Source organism: Meleagris gallopavo, chromosome 2 (genome assembly GCF_905368555.1).
Source record: "Meleagris gallopavo chromosome 2, MGAL_WU_HG_1.1, whole genome shotgun sequence".
In the NCBI taxonomy this organism is placed as follows: Eukaryota; Metazoa; Chordata; class Aves; order Galliformes; family Phasianidae; genus Meleagris; species Meleagris gallopavo.
Genome location: NC_139405.1, coordinates 26,078,355 through 26,090,560, shown reverse-complemented (window position 1 = coordinate 26,090,560; position 12,206 = coordinate 26,078,355). Strand labels below are relative to the sequence as shown.

Genomic DNA, 12,206 nt, shown 5'->3' with positions numbered 1-12,206 from the left:
GCATGGCCTTTGTACTCTTGAGCAGTGAAAGAGAGGGATAAAAGGATTTCAGGCACCACTCCAACACCCCCCAAGGAAGCTCTCTGTGGCAACCTGTGATTAAGTGTGATTGGAACCAGGCAAAAATAGGTTTCTTTTAAAATCAGCAGATTCTTAAATGAAAACGGTGTGTCTTTACAAATGTTCCGATTTGTGCTCCATTCCTCTCCCAAAAATAAGTAACATAAGCATTCATTTGCAATAATAACTGCCCCCCCCTCACATCCCCCCCCCCCCAAAAAAAAAGCTGTGATTAATTGTTATAAGTCTTTTGAATTTCAAGCTTGATTAATTGTTTTAGATTTGTCTGCTGGCTCTAGGCAAATCTCAGTTCCCTTACCGATTGTCCTGCTTCATGCAATCTGAAAAAAAAACAGTAGAAAAATCTATTTAATGTTTTCAGACAGAGGAACTGTACTATGTGTGCTGTCCTTTAGCTGGAAAAGATACAGAAGTTGCTACTTCCTTCTGTGTAGATCTCTAGTGTCTTACTGACCATGAGAAACCCAGAGAGACAGACAGGGAGTTCAGGAAGTAAGAATTTGCAGAAATAACAGTCCATACAGTAAAGACATTAGAGAAGAGGAAAATAGGCCACCCAACACCTAAAATAGTAACACTGCCAAATTATGAATGACCTTAGAGGGTACTCCAAAATCATGGACAACTTTGTATTCAAACTCAATTTCTTTCGTATCAACAGAACTGCTTATGGCATAGTTATGTGGAAGTCAGTTTTGTGAGCTTATGAGGAATGATGTTACATTAACTGAAGGACATTGAAAATTATTGGTACTGTCAATAATGTGCTTCTTCTGTAGCCACAGTGAATCCACTGTGTTTGCCACACTGTGCATTCTTTAGTTGGTAATCTATAGTAGCAAAAACCCCTTTAATGTCATTTGCATCACCTGTACAAATATGTACTTGCCTCCCAAATAAATCCCAGGCTAGGGATGATCCACTTGTACTTTCAGAAGAGGTCAGAAAAGAGTTAAGTGCAAAAGGCACTAAAGGAACCAGAAAAGGGAGTGCTAGTGCTAATGACAGCTTTTATGTAAGTGCCCTGCCACCTGTCTGACTGCCTGCAGGATGCCATCCTTTGTGCTCTGCTAAGGTATGCTTAGAACATTTTAATGGGATGTGGTCTTGTTTTTAAAGAGCCATCATTACTGAGAAGACTTCGTTCAAAAAATTGAAACTGTGCTAGAGAATATCAGTGCAAATTGAACAAAGCATTTCCAAACCTGACTCAGTCTGTATGTCCCATTTTACTTTGATTTTTTCCCCCCCTCCTGATTGTGAAGAAAATGTAGAAATCACTAGTAGAATTCTAAGCAGGTCTGAGGGGGTTCAAATTTCAGTTTGGGGTTAGCAGCAAGGACAGCTGAAGACAGGAAGGCTTGAAAAAAGTGGCTTAACATGAAGGCCTGAGCAGGATATTTCCTATAAATCTTCCTTCCCCACCCCTAGGCTAGTACCAAATTACATATATTGCTTCAGATTTCCAACATTTCCCAATCTGGATTAATTTACATTTGGAGAGAGGGTGTGAATTAAACTGTTATAAAAGGCTTAGACACAGTGCCAGTTTGTTACTATGCTTTTTCAAGCATTAAATGCTTTTTCTGTTAAGGAAACCCTCAGAATTTCTTGCATCTGGAAATCTCTCTCTATGCACAGCTGATTTATAAACGCAAAAGGAGACATACACAAACAAATGCATTTTTCATAATACAACAACTCCTTTTGACTTCACTGTAGTTGGAGGCTCTATTGTATTATGGTCTATAGTAACGTGTTCCCTTCTTCATGGAGATTTTAATCTGAATAAAAGATAGCTGCCGCAGGGATGCAGGAATCAAGAGAAAAGTTAGAACAACACAGAAGAACAGAGCACAGAAGGGCACACACCAAACTGTACAGCCGATGCAGTGAGAACTCGCGGCTTGCAGCCTGAGTTGCACTTACAGTCCAGAGCGTGAAGATGGGCTTGACACCATTTCTTAATTCATTAGATACTGACTTCAGCTTGCATGCTTCATTTCTCATGCCACAGACAGTATACATAGCCATGAATATGAAACTCCTGGTTTTCTGCTGTCATTTTCTCCTGAATTCTCTTGTGTACTAAGTGCCTGCATACACACAATTCCATTTTCTGCCAAGGGATGTGATTTAATTCCTGTGCTCTGTTTCCTGCAAACACATTTATACCATGTGTTCTAATTAAAATAGTAAAGCATTGGATTGGACTTTATTTGAGTCAAATTTGGCTAAGTAAAGGATGGTCTCGTTCTTGCTGTTGTTGATACCTGTATGAGAACTGTGTTAGTCACTAAGGATTTTGCTAGCAAATTGTATTCAAGGCCTTTTCAACTCCTCCCTTGGTAGCATTCACAGAAACCTCTCCTTTATATATAAACTTAATCAATTAGCCCCTTCCAATTTCTATAGGCTCTGTAACAATTACTCTGGGATCCCAAATTTCTCAGTGATTACTTTCCATCCTGAACTATTACCACCCAAAATATCCTTCAGGCACTTTAGAATGTTCATCTACTTGTGCCTTACAGTCTGCCCTAATACTCAGCTCACTACCACCTGTGTAAGCATCTTCCTTCCAACTAGAGAATATGGGAAGGAGCTTGGAGCTGAGCTCCTTTAATTTGTCTTCACTGGGGCCACAGAAGCAGAAGGGACTCAGAACTTTGAGAGGAGATTGTGGTGATTTCCTTTCCTTCTTTGTTCACCATTTGAATTTAGAAGAGCCTTAGAGATTCTATATTCCCTTTTACAGGCCTTCTTCAATCCATTGGCAGTAAGTCATTGATATTGCGGAGTAGTTACAGACTGCAGCTCATCTCTCACATCAACAATACTAACATCAGAGACAGTCTAAATGCTGGCAGCAAAAATTGTCATCAGTTCAACAGCTCAGTTACTTTTCTCCCTAACTCCTTGCTGAGTAAGGAGATAGTAAGTATGTGCATTAGCATATCATTCTTCAAATGTGACTTATGGTTGTATGGTGCCTAATATATGAGATAAATGTGAACTCAAATGTAAAGAAATGATCAGGCAGCATTAAATAAAATAGAAAACAACTGCTTAAACACAGTGCATCCTACTGTTGTGGAGCTCATAGCCATCAGCAAAAGTCGTGGCAAAAAAAGTGCATGAGCAGGCTTAAAAAGACTGGAAAGATTTGCCTAGGGTGGTTCCATCCATGGCTATTAAATGTGCTGGTCCAAATGCATATTCCAGCTCAGGAAACTACTAAACTTTGCCACGAAGTTCTAGCAGAAGAAACACTCTGCAGACCAGTGTCTGCAAAGTGGTAGAAAATAGTGATGTCCTTCTGCACCTTGACATAACCTGCAGCAGATCTGGCTGTTCTTGTCATTGTAAAATAACTGGAAAGAAAAAAGAAAAGAAAAGAAAAACAAAGAAAAACTACTCTATCCAGTGATATTCACCTAGGAAGCCACGTTGCAGCTGAGATGAAAATCATGCAGCAACAGATTGGAGTAAGAGTCTCAGATTGCAGTGTTTTCAGTCCTGCTCAGATCAGCAAGCTCTCCAGAAGCAGTGTGGTTAAATCCACCACGCCAAGCATTTCCACCCGAGAGACTGCCTTGAAGCTTTCTACAGAGAAAGGATTTAATTAACCAAAGTCTCCAAATGTGATTTTCCTGGTATAGTGCAATTTTCAATATAATAAACTGCCAAAATGTATGCTTTGTGATTCATGATGCTCGTTTGCTTAGGCAGCTTTTAAGACGATCCCTAAGTACCAAAAAAGCTCAGGCACCAGAGGAGGAGATGCTATGCTGAGCAGGTTTGAATGTCATAAATGTACTGTTGTGGGTTAGTAATTGTATCACAGTTGACAGATGCTGCAGCAATCATGTGACTAGAACATGACCTCATATTTCTGCTTTCTCTTCTCCTCCCCCAGTAGTGAGGGAGTGCTATCAGTCCTTAAATAAGCAAAAAGCCTGTATGGAAGGCTAGTCGATGAGTTACTTAAAGGAGAAGCCTGAATTTGGACACACGGATTTATTTTGTATGAACTATTAAGCAGCTTCTCAACAGTGGCAGTTATGCAAAACTTTTTTTTTTTTTTTTTTTCCACTTGGGAAGTGCACTACATTTGCTATTAGGGTAAAAATATTGAATCACAAGTCACACGGGCTTAGATCATCCCTTCCCAATGAAAAAGCTGCAGGGGGGGCCTTAGAGGGAAGAAAATGCCTCAGTGATCTGTTCACAGGATTACTATGCAGACAATCGGGCTGCTGCAAGCTCTGATGTCCTCCAGGGATATGTGGGAGGATACTGCAGCACGGAGGGGCTGTCTCTGCCATGCCTCTTCCCCAGCAGCCACTCTGGATGCTCTGTCAGGATGATTTTGCAGGAGGCATGGCAGAGCTTCTGCTTCTTTCACTGGAGTCCCAGGAACTGTGGATTTCCAAGAAGGATGGAACAGCTTCGAATGGCACCTAATTTTCTGGGGATCTTACAGGGGTGCTGAGTGTCCTCATAAGCCTGTTTGCTCCCTTTTCCCTTTCCCTTTCCCTTTCCCTTTCCCTTTCCCTTTCCCTTTCCCTTTCCCTTTCCCTTTCCCTTTCCCTTTCCCTTTCCCTTTCCCTTTCCCTTTCCCTTTCCCTTTCCCTTTCCCTTTCCCTTTCCCTTTCCCTTTCCCTTTCCCTTTCCCTTTCCCTTTCCTTTCCTTTCCTTTCCTTTCCTTTCCTTTCCTTTCTTCTTTTTTTTTTTTCTTTCTTCCTAGATTTTGGATCATACAAGTCCCAAAAGGGTTCTTTGAGAAGAAACAAGATGATGCCTTCTTGACAGATGAACACCACCTCAGCATGAAGGGGATCCCACCTTGGAAATTTCCAAAGATGCAATCTTCCCTGTGGGGATAATTTTCTATCTAACTGTTACACAGGAATCAAAGCTTAGGCTGGATGAGAGTTAGAGGTTCTGAATTAAAATCCCAGCTTTGCACTGACCTCCTGACCCCTTATGCCATGCATGAAATGACAATAGCAATTACTTGCTCAGTGATCCTAACAGAAAACGTTCTAAAAGTGCCAAATTTTTTTTATTTTTTTGAATTTTCTCACTAATATACCTTCGATTGGCAACAATCCCTAGAACACACACCAGAAATTTTTCATAACAGCTTCAGTGCTATTAAATAGATGATTTTTTTTTTATTTATTCCGTACAATTACTCTTATCCATCTTTCCTTTTGCACTCTATTGCTTGTCTCCTCTTGGGATCCAAACGTGTCGCAGGTATTCTAATCTAACAATTGCTGTAGCAATGCTTTGGATCAGAAAGATCCTAGTTAGTCTTCTTTATGTTGATAGCACATTGGAAAGGGATGGGAGTTATCTGCTTTAGATAAACAGGGTTTCAGTCATGTTTTGCTTTCAGATCCAGGAAAGCCTTTCCTGGGGACCTGCACTTCATGGTCATGGCGCTGCCTCCTCGCCCAAGCTTTCATGAGATGCTTTCAGCCAGCAGTTTCTCTCGGAAACCTTTTCCATGGCAGAGAGAATCTCTAACGGTGTTAAAAACGAGCACACTCATCAATGCCGTAGGAAGGGAGCATCCCCGGCTTCTTTGCCCGCGATCCCCCCCTGGCGCAGCCGCCATCTCAGGTGCCGCGTCCCGGGCACGGCGCCATCTTGTGGTGCCTGCTGGCTGGTGCAGGCAGGCTGGCCGTTGCGCCGGGCCGTGCGGGGAGGGGGGCCGGTTGTGGGGGACATTGCCCTTGCTGTTATGGAGAGAAGAGAAAGCATTGTGAAGAGACAACCGCTTCAGTACCCCGTGAAGCCTCTCTGGGATGTGCCTGCGTGAGAGTTGCAGCTGTGGGAACGGTTACCACCTCTATATTGGCATTTTGGAGTCTCACCCCGAGGCCCAGCTCCTTCTCAGCACGTTGGGAAGTGCTTTCCCAGTGCAAACCACCCCAGCAACACAGGACTGCCTTATACTCGTTGCTGAACAGGTAAAATAGTGCAGTGTTGAATAAGTATTTGTCCTGTTTAGGATGAGCCTACATCTAACCCCATCTACGCGTAGACGACTGATAATATATTTTCCACTTTTCACCAAGAATTAAAATCCTCAGTCACCTCTTTTCACTTGTAGCCTGGCTTGTGTTAATGTGTTTTCTTGTGAACACTGAGCTGCAAGTGAGTAACTGTGAAAAGAATCTTTTGACCCTCTCCATCATTCCTAAAATGGTGGTGATGGCGATGTGACTCTGAGGGTGGTGGAGAAAACTGACTCACCCCTAGTTCTGAACTGGCCTCCCCTGCTGCTGGGCAGCATCAGCAGGCACCAGGCACAGAGCAGCTCAGGTAAGCACTGTGAGGAAAGCCCACACAGAAAGACCTTCTGAAAGCTTACATACCTCCCAAAGCTGGAACCGAATGAAATTTATAACAGTGTGACAAGAGTCAGTTTCAGCTTTGTCATGCATCTTCCATTAGGGAGTCTCTCTTCAGATGTCTTCTCACCAAAGCCTTATAAAAAGTGTTATTTAGGCCTCAAGTATCTCATATAATTGGATGAAAAGTTTTCAAAGGTGCACTCTGTATTCACAATGTTATGAATATTTCATAACATTTTCATATCAAAATATCTACACTTCAGCAGATATATAATGTATATTTTGATGCCTACAATCATTTGAAAATCTACTTTTTGGTGTTTAGCTTGTTTTTTCTTACTTCTATTAGTTCTGGTAAATTAAGTAGTTATCAAATAATTACTGTTATTTATTAGAAAGTGGTAGGGTGAAAGCATCAAACAATCTAACACGTATTCTGCTGTGTTGACTTAATTGATGAGACAGAGTACAAGACCTCTATGTGAGCCCCACTTAAGCCATGGATCTTCAGGAGTGACAAAAGCTCACTTTTACAAGTTTCCAATATGGCCACATGCTTTGAGTATATAGGCCAATTATATTTTTATGTCTTACACACTAGACCCTCCCTGGCCAGACGAGGAGGGAAAATTTATTATAGAAGGGCCTCAGGATATGCCCCTTTGTATGTGGTAAGCATTGCTGTAAATGAAGTTTTATTTGTGGTGTAGATTAGATGACAGTACCCCTGGCAATTTGTCCGGGGCTTTAAAATTTTCTCTATCGACTTGCACTGGGAATTAAATTAAGCAGCTGAACTTTGCTTTTCTACTCACAATCTGTCTAAGAAAAGCAGGAGATCCTTCTGAATACCTAAATGACCAACTTGCTGGAAGGAGTCCCTGGTAGATTTCTCTTTTAAATTTAGCACAGCCCAGAATAGTAACTCTTACATAATATATACACAGCAAATATGGGAGTTGCTATAATTTCAGTGATAGTCTGCAGATTTTCTGCCTTGCAGAGTAACCAAAGCAGACAGCATTGCAGTCATCCCTCATTTAAAAAGCTTGAGCAAATAAGATTGTTCTTATGAAGCAGAGGATAGTGTTTCCTTTAGGTATCAGAATATTGTTGACAACCAAATGGACAGTGACATATCTCTTGTTATGTGTCCACGAGTGTTATTGTAGCCTTTGTTTACTTCAAAAGCTACAGGTTCACTGGACCACCTGTTTCCAAGGAAAAAGGACAGGAGGTAGGAACTTACACTCTGCTGGTGACAGGCTAGCGGGGCTACTAAAGGAAGTGTAGTGCTTAGATAAATATGATCCCTGCTTATTCACAGCTAATTATGTCTGGAGTATATACTCTTCCATGCAGCGTGTGCCTCAGGTGGGAGATCCTAACCGAGGAAAAAACAGGAATTAGACCTTTCTGGCATAGTGTGTTTGACAGAGATCTGGCAAGAAGGAATGAAATAGACATTCAACCAATTTTCACCCTCTCCTGCTTTCTACTTTCCACAGCTTGATACTTCTCATAACAGTGAACCCCAGAGCAATTGCGGAGTCTGTACTTCATATGGATTCATCTCAGCCTGATACCTGTTGTGTTTCAAGGAGTGAATCCGTGAAATACTGCATTCTCTGAGTGATCTGTCTCTATTAAGCTGACAACTCTTGGGGACCATAACTTACCAAGCTGGGTAGGATTCAAGTGCTCCGATAGGCAGGACACCGGGGTACACTGGCCTCCCAGAGTTGCTCAAGTGAGAAAGCAGCAAGGACATTCACAGCGCTTAGTTAGATGGTAGTAGCTGTAAAGATTCTTGGACATGATTTCTATTTCACTGGGATCCACAGATAAAATGACCTAGAATTGCTGGCACCCTGCATATAGAGTGCAGGCTGGATGAATATTTGACCCTGTGTCACTTGATGAGATTAGTTTACACAGTGGAATTTGCTTATCTAGGAAACCTGGATAGAAACAGGAACATGTCAACTAAGCGGTTACCTCCATATTCAGAAGCTGAGATGAATCATACTGACCTATGGTCCTTGCCATTTCCCAGATTCTTAAAAAAAGAATAAATCTACCAGAGAAAGCACTAAGGAGTTAGTCAGGTTAACCTCGGTTTTGCAGAGTCATCTTTGTAATTTTTGATCTGATAAGAAGTATTCCCTCTGCTGATTTGATAGAGTAGCCTTTCTTAGATAGGTGTAAATGAGGATACAGACAAAGCAATGTTGTCTCAAAACCAGCTCATTACATAGAAGAAATGTGTCACTTTCATTAGAATGTTGATGATGCACTTATTTAACTGTATGTTTGTTTAAACTTTGCTTATGCTGGTGGTCCCCTCCAGAAACACAGAGTATGCACATATACGTATATCTGTACTGGTTGATCTAATCAATGTGATGCTGTATTTCTAGCTAAATCATTTAACTCTTTAATGAATATTTCGATGTGGCATTTTACTATCCCTCAGACCTGCAGCAGTGCTCTGATCCTGCTATCTTGCCTCTGTTAGTCCATGACTATTTTCTCTGCTGTTACAAAAGGTTGGGGTCTGAACATGTGCAGAGCCTTCTTTCCATTCTGTTTTCCTACAGACCCTGGGTGTTCTTGATCAACAAAAGCAAAGGGCAGTGCTCACTGAAAAGGTAGCTTGAATGCCCGGCGTTGCTATTCATAGCCACAAATGCACTCTTTCTGCTCCTACAGTATGACAAGTCACAGACCATCCAGGTCTCTCAGATTCTGTGTCTTTATTCACTGTCATGTTTGCTGGTCAGAATAAAATTTGCCAAAGGGGTATAAATAAATAAACATAAAAAGAGGAACCTGCCATTGTATTGTCAATAGACTGGCAGTATACCTCATGGTGAGGTGGGGAAGAAGACTCCAAAAAATTGAACTTGAGGGCTGCAGCCTTTCTTGGGGATCTGAAAGTCTTGTTAGAGTTCAGTCTATAGCTGGCATGTTTTTGACAGTGAAGGGCAGCAAGCTACTGGGTGTACTGGATTCTCTGTTGTTTGTACCCTATGTCAAGATCAGATGCCTTCCTTGAAGTTGAACTACATTTCAAAGGAGAACTCTGGGCTTTAAATAGGAATTCCTTTGTTGTTTTATTTGGTCAGTCCCACGGAATTAGTTGTACTAGAGTATCATAACTAATACAGTTGAAACTAAACAATTTGAGGCAATTTGCTAATAAAAATGGATGATTTTGACCTTAGTGGGGGTTTAGCCTGCATTGTAGGTGTAAGCAGTGGGTGTGCAGTAGTTTGCTGTACCTCTGACGGTGTGCAGGCTTCAGCAACAATTCCAGCCTTCCTGCAGTCTGGGTCGTATTTGGGAAGACTGTGGAAAGACAGTGATTTTGGATATAAAATCAGCATTGAAGTATATAATCCCAATGTAAAGGTAAAAAAAAAAAAAAAATCTTGATTAAAAGGGTTAGATGAGAAGAAGATTTATTAATAGCCCTGTAGAAGACATTTAAATAATGCAAATACCTTTTATGAAGCACAGTACTGGAGTTTATGAAATACTTACATGAAGTATTTGGATTGAAGGTTTTATCTAGAAACCTTGGAGAATTTAATCAGGTCCTTGCTGGTGCAATAAATCTGTGCGTAGAATCACTTTCAATTCTCTTGCATGTCTTAATAGCAGCAAGATTAAGTGTCTTGGGGTACTCCTTCTATGTTAATGTCACCTTTATGCAGACACCCACTATAAGGCTCTACTTAACAGTATCAAAACTGGGCTTAAATAATACATAAATTTCAGCTTTCCAGGTGTTATTTTTGCCCTCTCTGTATGAGAAGAAAAGTAAGCAATTCCTTTAATCCTATGTGGCTTCTATATTATAATAAACCTTAATACTTATCCCTGGCTATCTGGTTTTAAACTTGACATATATCCTACTGCTTCAGATATCTGAACATCTGAGTTACCATTATGCTCTTAAACCCAGAGTGTGTATGTATTGTGTATTTATGTGTATTAATCACATCAAAGAACAGAAAAGTCAGTATACTCCCAGTGTTTCCCTAATCCTGCAGTATGTTTCTCCAAAAACCTAGGCAGTTTTACTCACATTATTTACTTTGGATGCTGTGTGTTCACCTTTCCCCATTCTGAATTGAAAGAATGAGTGAATATTACAAAGCAACACATCAAGGCTGAGCCAGCAACTTGTGTAACACCAACTATGCAAATTACAAATTGGAGTTTGCACTTAAATTTCAAAAGAAGCAGATGGCTTTTGTGTGTATAAGCAGAATTTCCACTGCCAGGAAAACGTACAGATTCCTACTCCATGCTTTATAGGCCTCACAAATGAACTTCATTGCAGTCAAGCAGTGAGGAAAAGAACAGAGTAGAGGTTGCTGAAGTGATGACCGGAGGTCAAGGATCCACAAATAACCAAAGTGATACCAATAGGACTATATGAACAGTCTTTTCCAAGTCAGGGGTCCCTCACTTGAGCAGCCCTCATAATTATCAGCTCCCTTCTTAGGCATCACACCAGGTTTCAGCCCTGTGTTTTTTAGCCACCAGAACACTCATGTTAACTGTGTGGGATACGGTGATCCACATATTTGCCACCCTACGCCTTATCACGAGAGGAAGCAGCTGACCCTGGGATTTCAAAATCTATTACAATTATTTTTATATTGAGGTGGAAATACTATCCTGAAAAGGAAAAACATAAAATTTATTCCAAAGGTTATTTCGGAAACTTTTGTTTGCCATTTGCAATTCAAGGACTTTTGTTTTTGGAATACCAGAAACGTATTTAGAAGATTGAAGCTAGCACATTTAGACTAATACTATTTTCATCAGAAAATAGATACTTTTTAACCAGAAGATATTGGTACTCTTCTCATTCTAGCAGCAATAGAGGCAACAAAGTAGGTTGCTGAATTTCTGTCCTTGCAAACTGTAACAGGTAAATGCTACATTTGAAAAACTACATCTGGGAAGGATGTGCCATTAAAAAATACAGGAAAACCAAAGACTGCTTGTTACTGTGTCCAAGAGTCTCTATTTCTCGAGATATTAGCTGATGGTATGTCCATTGTGTATCTAAAATCATACTTTTTGTCCTCAGAAATTTTTGATTATATACTCATGAGATTTGCTTCTACTTCACATTAAGTATTTATCTGATCCAATTGCCTAGAAAAAAAGAAATCAACATCCAATATTCCATGTGTAAACAATCTTTGTGCTGTAGTATTTTTAAATGGCCACAGAAAATTCTGAAAGCAGATGGTGCACTGATTCTTCCAGACTTTATTCTCTTTTCAGTGCAGTATTTGACCATCTGTCTCCTTAGCATCTGCTGAAATTCTCCCAAACTAACGAATCCTCTAATCCAGCACTGTTTGAGCCCTTCTGATCAGTTATTACTAAGAAAAGAATGGTTTGCAACAGTCAGTTTAGCAGTATTTACAAACTTTCTCCAGTTTCATTTTTGTTAAAAAACACAGCCCACTGAGCACTTCTGTGATAGCCAAGATGTATTGTTTGAAGCAAGTTGAGGTAAAGAGCAGAAATTTTGGAAGTTATGCTCTCAGAATGCAGTTTGTGAGTGGACCCACAGAAGGGAAATGGGATATTTTTGGTCAGCTGTGACTCAAGACTCACTGAACCACCTTATTTCATATGGAAGTGATCTTCTCTCTGGTGTGGTCCTGAGGCCGTGCAGTACTTCAGAGGTAGTAGGACAGAAGAAGAGAGCAAAGCAAAAAT

The 12,206-nt window shown here is 40.6% G+C and overlaps 1 long non-coding RNA gene across 1 annotated transcript; it reads left to right on the top strand.

The window, feature by feature from the left end:
* The first annotated feature begins 3,439 nt into the window (after window positions 1–3,439).
* LOC146544909 (uncharacterized) lies at window positions 3,440–8,975 on the top strand. Its single transcript, XR_014882027.1, has 2 exons — window positions 3,440–6,065; window positions 7,961–8,975. It is a non-coding gene; the product is annotated as an uncharacterized LOC146544909 (long non-coding RNA).
* Window positions 8,976–12,206: the final 3,231 nt, after the last annotated feature.